The sequence below is a fragment of the Rhinatrema bivittatum genome, chromosome 8, assembly GCF_901001135.1.
Source record: "Rhinatrema bivittatum chromosome 8, aRhiBiv1.1, whole genome shotgun sequence".
Taxonomy (NCBI): domain Eukaryota; kingdom Metazoa; phylum Chordata; class Amphibia; order Gymnophiona; family Rhinatrematidae; genus Rhinatrema; species Rhinatrema bivittatum.
Genome location: NC_042622.1, coordinates 112508863 through 112526402, shown reverse-complemented (window position 1 = coordinate 112526402; position 17540 = coordinate 112508863). Strand labels below are relative to the sequence as shown.

At 41.2% G+C, this 17540-nt stretch overlaps 1 protein-coding gene and 1 long non-coding RNA gene across 2 annotated transcripts in view; one reads left to right on the top strand and one right to left on the bottom strand.

The window, feature by feature from the left end:
* Positions 1 to 17540, bottom strand: part of NR6A1 (nuclear receptor subfamily 6 group A member 1) — a 630470-nt gene that overhangs the window by 443006 nt on the left and 169924 nt on the right. The window lies entirely within an intron of this gene.
* LOC115097754 overlaps positions 1 to 17540 on the top strand; it is a 111263-nt gene that overhangs the window by 72938 nt on the left and 20785 nt on the right. The window contains exon 2 of the long non-coding RNA XR_003858327.1: positions 7575 to 7609. This is a non-coding gene — a long non-coding RNA (uncharacterized LOC115097754). The remainder of the gene's footprint in view (positions 1 to 7574; positions 7610 to 17540) is intronic.

The following is a 17540-nucleotide window of genomic DNA, read 5'->3' as shown; positions in this document are numbered from 1 at the left end:
ACATGAGGATTCTGACAAGAATAATATTTTGGGTTCCACATATTCCATGAATGCGCACATGTGCAACTGTTGCCTCCAAATATCTTTAGGCTTTACATCCAATCACAACACATTTTCAGGAGATGTGAGGAAGTCTACAACAATCATGATGAGAATTTTAGGCAAGGGGGAGGGGGAATCCACATATTCCTTGAATATTGTACATATGAACAATTATGCCACCTAACAACTTTTTGACTTTGCATCCAATCCATACCAAAATTTCAGGACCTATTATCAAGGAAGAGATGAGGATTCTGATAGAGTGGATATTTTTCACAATCATGCAGCTATGCATACCATGCACGCACAAGTCCTGAAAAGTAGGCGTTATTACTTTTGGGGGGAACTTGTTTCATTTTCAGATTAAGAGCAGTGTTACTTGAATGCCAAGCCAATTTCTTGCCCTGAGAACCTGTGTTATGTAGCTCACAATTTTCAACATTGAGACAACATGGAAGAAAAAATGCAATAAGAAATGCAAACGTTTGTCATTTTCTTTCCTGGTAACACTTAGCGTTTTATGAGCCCCTTCCCAGCTTTTCAACACCTTTTCCTGAGTAAGACAAGGCTCAGGACCCACCACTTTTGGCTATAGGCCCTAAAAAGCACATTGCCAGATAGAAAACTCATGCTTTTCCACATATTTCAATTCTTGCCAATTTGTTACACCTTTGATAATCCAATGAACAATCTGAATTTATTTCACTAACCCGAGATTCAAGAGCATATCATCATAAGACTTGCCATACTGGATCAGACCAAAGGTCCATCAAGCCCAGTATCCTGTTTCCAGTATCCTGGCAGGATCCCAAGGGAAAGATACATTCCAAGCTGCTTATCCCATGGATAAGCAGTGAATTTCTGCAACTACATTTTTCTTCCAGGAACTTGTCCAAACCTTTTTAAACACAGCTACACTAATAGCTTTCACCACTTCCTCTGGCAATGAATTCCAGAGCTTAATTATGTGTTGATTAAAAAAATATTTTCTATTACTAGTTTTAAATGTATCACCTATTAACTTCATTTTGTGTCCCCTAGTCTTCATACTTTTTGAAAAAGTAAACAACCAATTAACATATATTCCTTCCATTCCACTCATTTTATAAACCTCTATCATAACTCCCCCTCAGCTATCTCTTCTCCAAGCTGAAGAGTCCTAAATTCTTTAGTCTTTCCTCATAGGGAAATCATTCCATCCCTTTTATCATTTTGTTCACCATTCTCTGTACCTTTTCTGCTATATATTTTTTGAGATGTGGTGACCAGAACTGCACACAATACTCAAGCTGAGGTCGCACCATGGAGTGATACAGAAGCTTTATGATATTCTCTGTTTTATTCTCCATTCCCTTCCTAATAATACCTAGCATTCTATTTGCTTTCTTGGCAGCTGCTGCTACTTCATACGGAACAGAAGATTTAAATGTATTATCAATGATGCTTAAATCCTTTTCCTGAACAGTGACTCCTAATGTGGAACCTTGCATTGTGTAGCTATAATTTGGGTTATTCTTCCCCAAGTGCATCACTTTACACTTGTCCACATTAAATTTCATTTGTCACTTGCATCTCCCAGTTTTGCAAGAACCTCTTGCAATTTCTCACAATCCTCTTGTGATTTAACAACTTTGAATAATTTTGTGTCATCGGCAAATTTGATCACCTCACATGTTGTTCCCATTTCTAGGTCATTTATAAATATATTAAGCATTGCCATATGTTGGACAGGTGTCTCCTGGAGTTTATCCAACTTTGTGGTTCTGTACAAATCTTGAGTGTGCCAACTTGATGAGATGAATAATTTGACTGAATATTTAGTGACTTAATGTCAGTTCCTGCAATCAATTTATGGCAACATCTAACAGTTAGATCTATGCAAAATATTTAAAACTTTGTCAGATTTCATGCAAAATTTTCCAAATTTATAATGCAAAAAGAAGGCAACATTTTCCTCCTCCCCCAAATTTATTTATCAGAGGGAGTGGCAATACTGAACTCTGCATCCAAATGATTTATGCAGCTCTAATATCCACGCAATTGCACACCCATCTTCCTGAGACACAAATTTACTGCCCCATAAGTGCCTGCTGCTTGATGGTTAGGAGATAAACTCAGATCTCTTATATGCATCACTGCTTTCAAGTCTTTGGTAACCATGGAGTCTGGCCTCCCTAGGAAGAGCTTTGCACAGTAGTGTAGGATTCCTGGATGAGCGCCAACTATATCAGAGAGCCAATGGAGTCTGGGTATGTCAGTGGGCAGGAGGAAAGCCTGAGTTTTTGCTATTTTTATTCATGCATACTAACCCTGATCCTCACTAGCATGGGACCCACAAGTTCCTGGGTTACTCAAAGATTCTCACTTGGCCAGATACAAACCGGCCAGTTCAGGCTTCTCAAAGCCTCTCCGATATGTTAGTGAAACAACATTTTCTTTCCAAAGTTAGACCCATTAATTATAATCTTTGTGCTAGGCACAAAGCTAAAACAGCAAGAAGTCTGCCCAGACATGAAAGAAATTTCAATGCAAAATTATCTGAATTCATTCAACTTTGCTGTGTAAGACCTTCCTGGGCAACACCTTTGAAAACTATTAATGGTATGTCTACAGTGAGTGGCTGACTGATGTGTCATGGATATAATTAGTAAGCAACTCCTTTCAACATAATTTACTATCAAAGTTTGCTGTGCCACACACAATGCATTACCAGCATGCCTCTCTTTTCATTTGCTTTAGTTGAGTTGGCAGAGTAACCCAGCAGTCTGCAACATTCCCATCACTCATTACCTGCCCTTGAGCAAGTCAATTAACCTCTATGTTCAAATTTATAGTGTAAGGTCACTGTAAGCAACTATGTTCAACAGTCTGTACAGAGCTGTGCACACAATATTTTATTATTTAGACTTGGTTATATAAGAGGATGGGTTTCAGGATTATGGAAGTATGTTAAATGTTGTTTTGCTAAATGTAAATTACGTTGAAAGGAGTTGGGTGCTAATTATATCCAGAACTGTAGGGCCTTTCAATTAGCATTTTTAAGTTTCCTGGGGTTGAAGGGTTCAGTTGCTTTTGTGAGCGACTGACTTTTGCTGACACAGGTAATTTTGCTGGTTTAACATGTTTTGGCTGATGTTTTCTCCATCATTTTTTGTTGTTAATGTTTTTATGGTTTTATTGATTAGCGTTTAATTTATATTTTCTTCACTGCTTTGGAAGTTTCTTTTAAAAAAGGGGGGCAAGGAAAGTGATGTAAAAATAAATAAAATAAAATATGTAAGCTGTTAAATGTCTATGTGGACATATAATTAGTATGGAGTCTCAAGGTACATGATTGAGAATTATATGATTTCACTGTCTACATAGCAGATCAGTTAGAAATGCCTTGTGTGCGTTTGAAATTGAACACAGTACTACTTTTCAAGACCATTACAATCCACAGATAATACATTTATGGGGATAATTCTGTAACTGCCCACACTAATGTAAAGTCTGTGGTTACTTTTTATCCACAGACTTAACACCAGTTTTCAAAGGGAAAGCATGCATGTATGTTCCCTTTGAAAATTATCCCTCCAAAACTACCCCATACACATTTACATTTGCTAATGTATGCAAACTTTTGAAAAATTCAAAAGCATGAGCCCAAGTACAAACCCAGCTCCAAACCCAGGAAACCCTCTGCTCGCTATGGGTAAACTTAGCAAGCATACAGGCCCTATGCACATAAGTTTACCTGCTTTATAGGGCAGGTAATTTTATAACAGTCCACTTCCACATGTAAAGCATTACCGTCTTAAAATACAATAATCAACAACAGAAGTTAAAGGATATATATATAAATTTATTTATTTTTTTTACTACTGGAGAAAAACACTCATTTTGTAAATTAGTGGTGCTCAACATGGTCCTCAAGCTCTACCTTCATTCCAGTTCCTCTAGCAGGGTTTTCAGGATCTCTCTATTGAATATGTATGAGATATTTACATGTACTGCCTCTACTCTATGCAACTATATCTCAGATATTCAGACAGGGATATTCTGAAAACCTAACCAACTGGAGGTCTCCGAGGAAAGGTTTGGATACCAGAGATGTGAATCGGAACCAGAATCGGTTCGGATTTCAGTTCCGATTCACATCTCTATTGGATACCTCTGGCCTGCAAGACTAGTACAGTCACTATCAATGTTTACAGTCAGAATTGCTCACAGTTGAAGGCAGAAGGGCAAGGTTGGAGATGGTGGTCTTTCCTCTTTTTCAGCCTCCACAGGAAAATTATTAAATGTATATGGCCCACTGACAGTAACAGTGGGACCAGAGGACTGATTTGAGTCCCCCACTACTGTAAATAACAGTATTAAAGTTATGTAGAGTTACTTCACAAGCAAATATGGCATGTTATAGGTACCATCTCTTTCTGAATATTTTTAGAACTATGACAAACATCAATACTCATTCTTTTGGCAACTACTCAGAAGTAATAGTAGAAAATCCAAAAAAGCCATTTTTTTTTTTCACATTACTGGAATTCAAGCATGGAAGGATTTGCTGCAGTTGCAAAATCGTAAACTCAACTAGAACGATATAGGGGTAGATTTTCAAAGGGATATGCGTGTACCCCCCAAAAACCTACCCCAAACCCCCCCTGCACGCGCCGAGCCTATTTTGCATAGGCTCGGCGGCGCACGCAAGCCCCGGGACGCGTGTAAGTCCCAGGGCTTGCATGGAGAGGCGTGGCGGGGGCGAGGCGGTCGTGACGCGGCGTTTCGGGGGCGTGGCGCGGGTGACGCGACGTTTCGGGGGCGGCGCCTCGGGCATGGTTTTGGCCCGGGGGCGTGGCCGCGCCCTCCGGAACAGCCCCCGGGTCGGGTGATGGCGCACCAGCAGCCCGCTGGCGCTCGCAGATTTACGTCTGCCTCCAGCAGGCGTAAATCTGGCGATAAAGGTAGGGGGGGTTTAGATAGGGCCGGGGGGTGGGTTAGGGAAGGGAAGGGAGGGGAAGGTGAGGGGAGGGCGAAAGAAAGTTCCCTCCGAGGCCGCTCCGATTTCGAAGCGGCCTCGGAGGGAACGGAGGCAGGCTGTGCGGCTCGGCGCGCGCAGGCTGCCCAAAATCGGCAGCCTTGCGTGCGCCGATCTCGGATTTTAATGGATACGCGCGTATCTATTGAAATCCCGCGTACTCTTGCTCGCGCCTGGTGCGCGAACAAAAGTACGCGCTCGCACAAAATTATAAAATCTACCCCATAATGTATTTAAAGTACAAAAAAGTAGCACTAAAAATTCCACCTCTCTCATTTTGGGTACAAATTTAGCACTGAATTATCACACCTATCTAACTTCGAGCATTCTGAATGTGCTTGGGGGCAGATTTTCAAAGCTCTACATGCGTAAATCCAGGAGGATTTACGAGTGTAGGGGGGTTACGTGTGCCGGGCCTATTTTCAAAAGGCCCAGTGGTGCGCATAAAGCCCCGGGATGTGTGTAAGTCCCGGGGCTTGAGAAAATGGGCGGGGAGGGGGCATGGCCAGAGGCCTCTCCACGGCCGCTGGGCTGGGGGTTCGCGCGCCAGCAGTTGGCCGGCGCGTGCAAGTTACGCCTGCCTCTTGTGAAATAAAGGTACGGAGGGTTTCGGGCTGGGAGGCGGGACAAGGAGGGGAAGATGGGGGGGGGGGGGGGGGGGGGAGAAAAGTTCCCTCCGAGGATTTCCCTTCAGCCTCGGGGGGAATGGGAAAAGCCAACTGGTCTCCCAGAGGGCTCGGCGCATGCAAGGTAACCTACACCCCCTTGCGCGCCGACCCTTGATTTTATAACATGCGTGCGGCTGCGCGTGCATGTTATAAAATCGGGCGTGCATTTGTGCGTGCCAGGTAGCACACACAAATGTAGGCCGCGCGCGTACCTTTTAAAATCTGCCCCTTGATATTTAAATATCTCTTGTTAAGAAGTACATTTTTTAACTGTGCTAGGAGCTGAAGTACTAACCCATGGGTTATCGGCCCCATACACACACGTTTACTACTTGCGAAGGGGCAATTTATGAAGTTTTCACACAAGGGGCCAACACTTGAAAAAACATGTGGAACACTAAAATCTCTGAGGTGAATTTTCAAAAGATGCACATGTAAAAAGTATCACGTGCACATGTACAATTACATATACGCAAGTATACACTATTTTAAAAACTATAAAATATGCACATATATCGGGGACTGTGAGTAAATTTGCACACGTAAAAAAGGGACGGGCCAGAATTGTTCCAGGAGGGGCCAGCATTTACATGCATAAATTGCTATTTCGCAACCTGCCAAAGTGACATGCGTCTTATTCCTGCTCAACATCTGGTGTAAATGTTCGTAAACATCTTAAAAGTGACGTGACCGTGTGGGGGGTCTGGTGAAATGGGGGGACTTCAGGCTGAAGAGCCAGGAGGGTCTTCACAAGCTGGTAGACTAATTGGTAAAGCTGGTAATTTCAATGCCGTGCGCAGGTTATAAAATACCCTGACATGCATATAAAAGCCAACTTATGGGGGTAAATGCGTCTAAATGCAAGTAAAATCTATTTGTGGATCCTTTTAAAATTAAATGTACAAATATGCGGGTATATCATTTGCTCAAAGTTATCCAGCTAAATTCTGACTTATCTAGTAAGTAGAATCTTTGCCAATTCTTGGACAAATTTGAATTTACCTAGATAAATAGCACTTTTTTTTTAAGCTTATCCGGCTATCCTAAATATTCAGGTAAGTCTGAAAAGCGCTACTTTAGACAGACAAGTAGCGCTTTTCAGACTTATCTGGCTAAGTGCTGCTATCTAGCCACATAAATCGGAGCTTATCCAGATAACTGTTGTTACTTACACAGCTCGTGGTTTTACATATGCAAGCTTGTGTGCATGCATATGTACTCATGTTTTATAACCTGTGCATATCATTTGTACACAGGTTATACAATACAGTTGTAATATTTGTGTGTGCCCATATACACTCATATATGGGCATACATGGGTAATTTTGAAAGTGATCCTCTCTGTGTTTTAATGCACTACAAGCAGTTTTATGCAGTTTTTTAGGTTAAGGTCCCTTTTTCAAAGTAACGGGGTTATTTTCTAAAGGCTTATCTCACGCGATACGGCCGTATCGCATGCGATAAGCCTCTATCACACGCGAAAAGGCCCTTTTCACGTGCGATAGCATGCAAATTCGAGTCGGGGCAGCGGACTTAGCGGTGTCTTCGCTGCCGGCGATAAGGTTAGTAACGTTATTGGCAGTAGCACGCCAAATAGCACCACCTTTCACAGTGGCGCTATTCTGTGCGAAAGCTGGCAGCCGGCGCACCGCCGTGGTGCAAAGGCTGTGGGCTTTTGCAGGCCCGCCCCCCGTTTTCACAGGATTCATCATTCTGCAAAAGAATGATGAATCCAGGCCTAAATTTGCACTTTAGTGCATAGGTCTATTAGTGTTCATCTGAAAGGTAATTTACTAAACCAAGATTTATATAGATATATAATATTTGTTTTCTTCCTTTTTCAGAAACCACAATACATTTCATACTAGAAGACTGGAAGGTGAGAATTCAGTTTAACCTTACACATTTTTTCTTCAAGCATCAGGCTATGCATAAAAAAAAAAAAAGTAAAAGAAAAAATAATCCTAGTTACAATAAATATAGCAAAAATAGCACCCGTGATAAAAAAAAAAGGGGCATGGTTAGGGTAATTTTCCTGGTACCACTTCACAGGCTTTTACTGTATTTTGGGCTGCTGGCAAGAGAGAGAGAGTACCTCTGTAGAGGATCATAAAAAAGTTAACTATTTATAACACTGTAAAAAGGGGGCACTAGTAACTCGGGGTGAGATTTGTGGGAGTGGGGTGGGTTCTGGGGGACAATTTTACATGCACAGTCATACGTACAACAGCATACTTACCATCAGTGAAGATTTAATGTGATTTGGAGGGATGAAATGTGAAAGAAATGTCAAATTGTTCCATGTTCTCTCTACCTAGCTTGATGCACTATCTACTTAGCTATAATCAAGCTAAAATTAGCACAAATGTGCGCATGTACATAAGCAAGTTATAAAATTGCCATGTCCCTGGGCGCACATGCGCCAATGTGTGTTCACGTGCCAGTATGAAAGATACTGTCTTACCGTATTTCTATGTTCCTGAATTCATAGGTTAGTAAGTTTGAATTTTTCATTAACCAGATTTCAGAAAATCCTAAATAACCAACTATAGTTCACATTCTTTTTTTTATCTCAGTTTTCAAATCACAGCTCATGCCACATGGCTCACTAACTGTGACTGCATTATTTCACATTTAACACTGAAAATAATTGCTGGGAACTGACAGTGATTGCTTCCAGCTGGCTCCCCTAACTTTACAGAGTTCTAATAATTATACAGTACTGAAAGGGATACAAAAATTAACACGCCCTTTTTTTCTTACTATTAATGAGACTGAAAAACTGTAGAGCCCATCTGCCCTAAATGATGAATTTTCTGTGAAAGATTTCTTTTTTATTATTATTTTATACAAAAATGCTAAAATTAAACAAATGATTAAAAAATATTTTCATGGGCTGGCCTGGTGGCTCAATCACAGAGAAGTATTCACAGCCCTTGGGGAGTGGAAGGAGTCATGGTCATTGCTTAAGGGCAACACCTAACGATCAAATTCAGAGTCCGTAATTGCAAGGATCAAGAAAGAGCTCCGGAGCATAGCCCCCAGCCAAGCATTGTCACAGCCACGAACAGACTAGGTATGTTGGCAAGGAAGGATTTAAAATAAGAGGAAAATCCTCAGGTAGTTGCAAATGAAAGCTCATAGTGTCAGTATCCAAGCCCTAGTTCCAACTGAGCTGGAAGTACAAAGAAGCTAGAAGAAACTTCCATGTCAAAAGAAAAAAACAAACAACTGTTTTTATGCATGATGTACAATGCTGATATGAATTACAACTTTTCTTATGGCCATCAAATAAGGACTTTAATGAAATCTGCATAATTATGCCTTCCCTTGCATTTCTATTGAAAGAGACACTGGAAAAAATGACTTCATTTGTTTCAATAGTTCATTTGTTTTAAATGTTGAAAAAAAGAGAAGTCAGTCCTATATAAACAGTCATAGTCTTGAAATGCAATGATTCATGGTCCCTTAGCTACCCACAGTTCTGTTCCATAATTAAAATGCCTGTGACTTAAACCTATCAAAGAATCTGGAGACTTCAGCAGTTTTTCAGCATTTGGTCCCTGGAAAACCAATTCAAGGGAGAATACTTTCTGATGGCTTCAGTGAACATTCAACGCTGTCGGTGAGTTTGAGATGTAGAAAACCATCGACCGTTGACTGTGCCCTGAGGTTTTATCACAGACACGTGCTGCTCAACTTAAACCTGAACAGTAAGCTTCACATGTGGTTAATGTTTCCAGATCCATGTGTTAAGTAATGTATTTGAGATGCGAAAGAACTGGAGGACTTTGGCTTCTCAAGGAAGATATCACTGTGAACTACAAAATGTGGAACCCTACATTTCTGACCTTAGACTATTCTTAAATCTTGATGCTATGTTGTGTTGAATTAAAGAAATTTTGTTTTCTAGTGGTTATTAAAATACTGGGAGATAATAACAATCTAAAGAAACTGTAAGGAAATGGGAAAAATAGTACTGAAACATAAATGGCTTCAAAGCAAGTCATGGAATGTAGCATTTGCCAGTGAGATTTGATGATAGCAGTATGAATTATTCTCATCGAACTATGTAAATTGTTTTCTTTCCTCTGGTAGACTAGAAATCCAGCATTAGTTATCACAGCATTTCATCCTGGTAAACTTGCTCTGGTGGCTATCTGAAGAAGGGGAGTGGGAAAGCGAAGGGTCCTTAGTGGTTTCAAAAGTTTTTTTGTTTTTTTTAATACATCTTCCATATCACTTCCCCACTAAACTGAAGCCCAATAATCTGAAATGCTTCCAGCACTGTACAACCTTCGCAAGAGGAAAGAGCTTTTCTTTAAAATTATGCACGCCACAATATTTGGATGTATTTTCACAGGCAATATTCTATATTGACTTCTTTTCCCCCACCTCCTTCCTCCACCCCCGCTGGATCCTATCAGACAGTTTTCATCAGAGCACATTCTCCTGCCAATATGAGGTCAAAATGCTGCAAAGGAGAAAGGGATTTTTCTACCTTCTGCAAACATGCATTATAAATTAGACAGTAAATTATTTTCTTTAAAAGTTAAATCAGCCTGCTGCACTGATGGGCATTAAATGCGCTTTTGGAGGCAGGGCGGAGGTTTTGTTTTTGAGGAGGGGGAGGTGAGCTGTGTTGAAATGCCATTGTAAAAATAGATATTTTTTTTTTACAAACTGCAGTACCTGAAACCACAACAGTGTATCATATACTGCTAATCTTGAATACCTTTTTTCTCCCATCCAGCAAACAATATTACACCTCAAACTCTGCCCTTTATCTAAGATTCTTCATTATTTAACATACTGGAAATTAGTACAGTAAACATCTGTGCATAAGGCATGCACTAAAAAGTGCTTCTTCCAGCAGAAGTCAGCAATGATTATTTACAATACACAGTTACAAACATGTGGCCCTACTCTGTGAGATTTCTGTCTTGCATTCCCAAATCCCTTTAAATAGGCATTCTCACATCCAGAAAATTTCAAGAAAAGAAATAGGATTTCATACAGCAACAAACAATCTCCAAGAAATCAAAGGAATAATTTTGTTGTCTAGGGCATCCATCTATAGCAGGTCTACAAAAAGATTCCAATACGGTTTGAGCCACGTCACCTATCTATAGGGACCTTTATTTTCAGTTTTTATTTTCCCTGAGAATTTCAATACTATAACAAAACAAATCAGTGGATAAATGATTTTCCACTTATTTTTCTCAGATTTATTTTTGTTATTGAAATTCCTAGAACAAATAAAATAAAAACTGAAAACCTGAAAATCACTGAGATGAATTTCAATAGCTTAAAATATATTTTGCTTAAAAAAAAAAAAAAAAACCGATCACCGAAAACATTGCCATGTGTCACAATATTCAGTCATTTAAAGGGACTAAGTAAATCTCCAATAGTAACTCTGTAAAAATTCATATCACACTTGTACTATGTTCAAAGCTTCAAAACAAAATTTTAATTAATTTTTTTGCTATGTTCATAGTGTCTGAACATGTTCATGTTTTGTAACACACTTTGTCCTTCAAGCGACATGCAAAATCAGAACAGCTACAGTCACCTCATACCAGAATTTTAGATTCTTATCACATAAACGTAGGAAATGTTTTCAAAAGGCGCAAAAAACGTATATGTCACCATAAAGAGTACAAGTTTAGATCTTTATAGGTCCAAACAGCAAAAAGATAAGGAATGGAAAATGAAGAATTAGGGGTCATTATATGTGTCTCCAAGGGGGGAAGACTCAAACAACTTCATGAAATATGTTACAGTAAGTGTGGTGGATGCCTGAAATGCCCTCCCAGAGGAGGTGGTAAAGACAAGAATAATGGAATTCAGAAAAGTATGGGATAACACAGATGATCCCCAGAGGTGGATTTAACCTTCTGGCATTTTACAGAGGGCCTGGACTGGAGCAGAGGACAGGTCTGGTCCTTTCCTGAAGTCGAGTCAGCTGGCCATCCATCGCAAGATAATGATGGGGCCATGTAGGACACTACTCCTTGGTGACAAGGCGGATTCCTGGTGGCAGAGTGGCTCCTCTTGGAGGTTACCTACTTTGCCTAGTAGGTAACAGGATGGTAATGAAACACTGAGCTGCACAGAGAGATGGTGTAGAGCGGAACGGCAGTGGTGTGGCTGCACTGTGCTTCCATGGGATAACCTGCATGGAGTGGTGGTTACAACCTTAAACAGAAGTTGTACAACTTCATCAGACTTCAAAGAAGGCTAGGGTAAATTTTTTTTTCAACAGCCTCACTCATTTTGATGGCTGTGCAGATTAAGACAAAGTTTCTTAAGCACAGAAGGGATTATGGATGCTGGCTAGAGTACTGGTCTTGTAAGAAGCGTAAAGGCAAGGCCTGAAATGGCTTACAGTGGAGGAGAAAGAGGCAATCATCCATATAACAGTTTTTGAGCATGCTTGGAACAGATATGGAAGACAATGGTGGGAAAAAGTTTGAGAGGGCAGGTAAAAAAAAACATGGGGTAAAAAGGAGTTGGTGCATATGGGGATTTATATGCTCATCTACCCAAATTGGACAAAACTGGGAAGATTGGATGGGCTATTTTAGTCTCTCTCTGTCATCATTTATTATGTTCACATCCATATTAATTACATATTATTCAATATTAAAGCACAGGGCAAATAACCTTCAGAAAGCTTACAGCAGCTTTTTTCAAAAATTGGAAAAAGGATCCAACTGAAGAAAATACGAAAAAGCATGAGCTTTGGAAATTTAGATTCTAAACCTTGATAATGCAGGCAAAAAGAGAATTTGAAAAGAAACTGATCATTGAGGCAAAAACTCATGATAAAACCTGTTTTAAAAATATCCGAAGCCGGAAGCCAGTGAGGAAGTCTACTGGACCATTAAATGATTGATGATTTAAAAGGGCACTTAGGGAAGACAAGGCCATAGTGGAAAGACTGAATGAATTCTTTGCTGAGGTGTTTACTGAGGAGGATATTGAGAAGATACCCATACCAGAAGCAATATTTAATGGTGGTGATACAGATGAATTGAAACAGATCACAATGAACCAGAATGATGTAATACATCAGACTGACAAGCTGAAGAGTGGTACATAACCTGCACCAGATGGTTTACACCCCAGAGTTCTGAAAGAACTAAAAAATGAAATTGCAGATCTATTTTTAATAGTTTGTAACCTATCATTAAAATTGTCTATTGTACCTGGAGATTGGAGGGCAGTCAATGTGATGCCAATCTTTAATAAGGGCTTCAGAAGTAATCCATGAAACTAATAGTCCAGTAAGCTTAACAACAGTGCTGACAAAAATAGTAGAATAAGATCACAAAACATACAGAAAATCAGACCCAGCCAGCATGGACTTGCACAAGTCTTGCCTCATTAATCTGCTATAGGTCAATAGTCAAAGCCATTTAGAAAGATAACTCACAATATATCCTTCTAAATGGCAAGTTATCCCTCCAACTTCAAGTTATCCCTCTTCCAAGTATCCAAATTATCCATACAGCTCCAAGTTATCTATTTAAATGTTTAGTTTTGAATACTGACCTTCTACATTTTTTGAAGGGAATAATAAACATATGGATAATGGTGAGCCAGTTGATATAGTGTATTTGGATTTTCAGAAGGCGTCTGACAAGGTCCTCAATGAGAAGGTTCTGAGAAAAATAAAAAGTCATGGGATAGGAGGCAATGTCCTATTGTGGATTGTAAACTGGTTAAAAGATAGCAAACAGTAGGAATAAATGATCAGTTTTCTCAGTGGAGAAAGGTAAACAGTGGAGTGCCTCAGGGATCTGTACTAGGATCTAGAAAAAGTAATGATGAGTGAAGTGATCAAATTTGCAGATGACACAAAATTATTCTAAGTTGTGAAATTGCTAGTGGATTGTGAGATACTGCAGGAAGACCTTGCAACACTGGGTACCCAAATGGCAGATGAAATTTAATGTGGATAAGTACAAAGTGATGCACATGGGGAAAGTTAACCCCCATGCTTGATGTTAAGTTCCATATTAAAAGTTACAACCTAAGATAAAGATCTGGGAATCTTCATGTACAATACTTTTCAATCCTTGGTTCAGTATGCAGTGGCAGACCAAAAAGCAAATGTTAGGAATTATTAGGAAAGGAATGGAGAATAAAATGGAGGATGTCATAATACCTTTGTATTGCTCCATGATGAAACTGCACCTAGAATACTGTATACAATTCTGGTCACAGCATCTCAAAAAAGATATAGATGAACTGGAAAAGGTATAGAGAAGCAAGACCAAAATGATAAAGGGAATGGGGTGGCTCCCCCTTGAGGAAAGGCTAAAGAGGTTAAAGTTGTTTGCTTGGAGAAGAGATGGCTGAGGCGGGAATATGATAGAGGTATAAAATCATGAATGAAGTAGAATAAATAAATGTGAATCAGTTATTTATTCTTTCAAAAAATACAAAGATTGGGGGATACTCCATGAAGTTAGCACATTTAAAACAAATTGTTGAAAATTATTTTTCATTCAACATACAATGAAGCTCTGGAATTCATTGCCAGAGGATGTGGTAAAGGCAGTTAGCATAGCTGGGTTTAAAAGATTTTTGTACATTTTCCTGGAGAAGTCCTTAAACTGTTATTAACCAGATAGATTTAGAGAAAGCCCTACTTATCTCTGGGCATCAGCAGCATGGGATCTATCTACTGTTTGCTATCTTGCCAGATACGTGTCACCTAGAATGGCCACTGTTGGAACCAGTATAGTGGGCTTGAAGGACCATTGGTCTGACCCAGTATGGCAATTCTTAGTTCTATGTTATTCCCAAGAATCCTCTCAAAAACAGCATAATGTCCTTGTGTTCTGCCACTTGGTACCCTTGACTCAGCCTCAATAGCATGAAATAGCAGCCACTTGAACCTTTAATGAATTAAGGTCCAGCCTCTTAGCCGGATCTGATTGCAGGAAGTCTAAAATATGTGGTATGCCACACTTCCATGGGGAGATTCCCTGCTTGCTGCAGAACTCACCAAATATCCACCAGATAAGGGCATGTGCCAACAATGCCTTTCAAGCTTTTAACATTGTTGAGACCATGGCCAAGGAAAAACCTCTGTTACGCAACCATGCCTTCCAAGGGTCAATCCGTAAAAGAAAATGGAGATGGATCTTCCATTATAACCAGACATTGTCTTGGGAAAGTGCAGTGGAGTTCCACTCAACAGCTTCATTTTGTACCAAGGCCTTCTTGGCCAGTCTGAGAGAACTAATATCACTGTGGATGAATGACCCACTACTCTTTTTATAATTTTGCCTATCAGAGGCCAATGTAGGAAGACATAGTGGACTGAGCTGTAGCAACAAGCACACATGCGCATCTATGCCAAAGGCACCTGACTTTGCCCTGTGACTGAAGAATATGCTGACCTTGGCGTGCAACCATGTTGCCATTAAGTCTGCTTTCAGGTGACCCCACCAATCCGCTATCATCTGGAAGGCCTCTGGACTCAGTTCTCACACTCTCCTGGATCCAGCCTGTTCCGGCTGAGAAAATTGGCTTGGCAATTCTCCTTCCCTGTTATATACACTGCCGAGATCAGAAGAACGTTTTCTTCTGCCTATTCACACAACTGCGCTGCTTTCTGAGGTAGCTCATGGCTGAAGGTGCCGTCTGCTTGTTTACATGTGCCACTGCTTTGTCCAACAGAACTCTGACCACTCTCCCTTTTACTAATGGGAGGAAATAATGGAAAGCTAACTGATACCTGTCGTCACTAGCCTGTTTATTGACCATTGCGCATCTTCTGTTCACTGCCCCTGGGCCACCTAACCCTGGCAGTGGGTCCCCCATTCCCACAGGCTAGCATCCATGATGATGGTAATCCTGGGAAAAGGTCAGCCAGCACAATAAGAGGGAGTGCTGAAGTGGTTTCATATGAACTCTGGTCCTTGGGATTAGGTCCAGTGAAGCTGTCATCAGGTCCTACAGCTGCAGATAGCCCCATACCCTCGGGGAATCATTACCTTGAAAGTTTAGTATCTGTTCTATCAACTTGGATATTCTGTTAGCAGACAGCCTGACTCCTCCTTCCTTTGCATTGAAAAGATCCCCTAAGAACTCTAGGGTCTGAGAAGATTTCAGGCTGTTTTTGGAGTAGTTCTTTACTCGACCTAACTGTTATAGGAGGTAGATTACCAACCCTGAAGCCCTGAGCTTTACTGTGCTGACTTCGCTCTTATAAGCCAACCATCTAAACAGGGTGCACCCTGATTCCCTGTTTGCGCAGGTCTGCTGCCATCACTACCATAATCTTGGTAAAGGACCTGGCTGCCATCACTAGCCAAATAGTAATGCTTGGAATTGAATATATTCTCCCAAGATACAGATTCTTATCACATAAACGCAAGATAACCTCTCTCCATCTCCTCCCAGGGGATTGCAGATGAAAATAAATTCTGGGATTGAGCTGGGACAGCTCATAGCTGTGACAAGAAGCACCCAACCCTTGGGGGATCAGGATCCACTTACCCACCATAAGGCTGCCCGGGTAACAATCTCCACAAATGGAGGCCTGCAGAGACATGGCATTAGAGTAAAGGCCTGTTTCAGGACTGACCCACTGTGTCTCACTGGGCTGAGCAAATGTCCCTGCTGCCTCAGGAGGCTCTGCCTTCACTCTTCTACTCTTCTGAAAGGGGTGTTTCAGATTATGCACACCTGGGAGTGGACCCCTAGATCTTTTACTAGCTTTTCCAGCTCTTCTCTGAAAAGCAAATTCTCTTTAAAGAGCAGCATACACAGGTGTGACTTTGCTGAGTCCGCCTCCCAATTGTGTAACCACCTGGCTACTACCCCAGAGGCCAGAGCCAATGAAACCATTCCAATCAAATCGTATATATCATCCGCTAGGAACATTGCTGTCTCTCTGCTTTCTGGGAGCAGCTGGACCCACCATAAGGCTGCCCAGGCAACATAATCTCCACAAATGGAGGCCTGCAGAGACATAGCATTAGAGTAAAGGCCTGTTTCAGGACTGACTATTGTCCTGTCCTGGGGTCCTTCAGGGCAGTTCCCCCCCCCCCCCCCCTACTGGGATGGTGGTTTTGTGAGTCACTGCCGAGACTAGAGCATCAACTCATGAAACCCTATGAAAGTAATTTCTCTCTTCCAGGGGCAGGGGGTAGATCCTATTTAGTACCCTTCCCCCTTTAAGACCAGCTTGGGATCTGTCCCATTCTGTGAGACTCATGCCTTCAGCAGTCTCCTAACCCTCTAGAGGATAGGATCCCCTTCTGTGGGATCCTTAGGAGCAATATCCACAATCCCAAACAGATACTATACTGGAAAAGAGAGCTGACAGCTCCTCCTTCCAAAAGAGCCTTATTATGCCAAGCCATCCTCCTCTGAGGAGCATTCTTCCTTCCTCCAGTGAATCCCAGGGAGACTACTGGTCTGGCTCTTCTCTAACCAGGACACCTTCCTGGAGTTCTGCATGCTCGTGAAGGCAAAGGGTGGCGACTCCAAGGATTCCTGTTGGCATTTGGATGCTGTTCCCTTCAAGCAGATGCCGCACCTCAGGGATTCTGCAGGTTTGCCAAGGTTCCGCATAGTGGTATTTGTCCGATGCATAATTATTTCAAATACTGGGGGGAAAGTCTCTTATCAGGGCTCCAGCTGCCCCTGCTGCCCCCTCTGCAGAAAGCGGGCTTCCTCCAGCAGGTGACTATCGGGCTACCTCCTGGCTGGATTAGTACAGTGGGCAACATACCCAAGGGTTGGGTGCTACTTGTCACAGCTATGAGCTGTCCCAGCTCAAT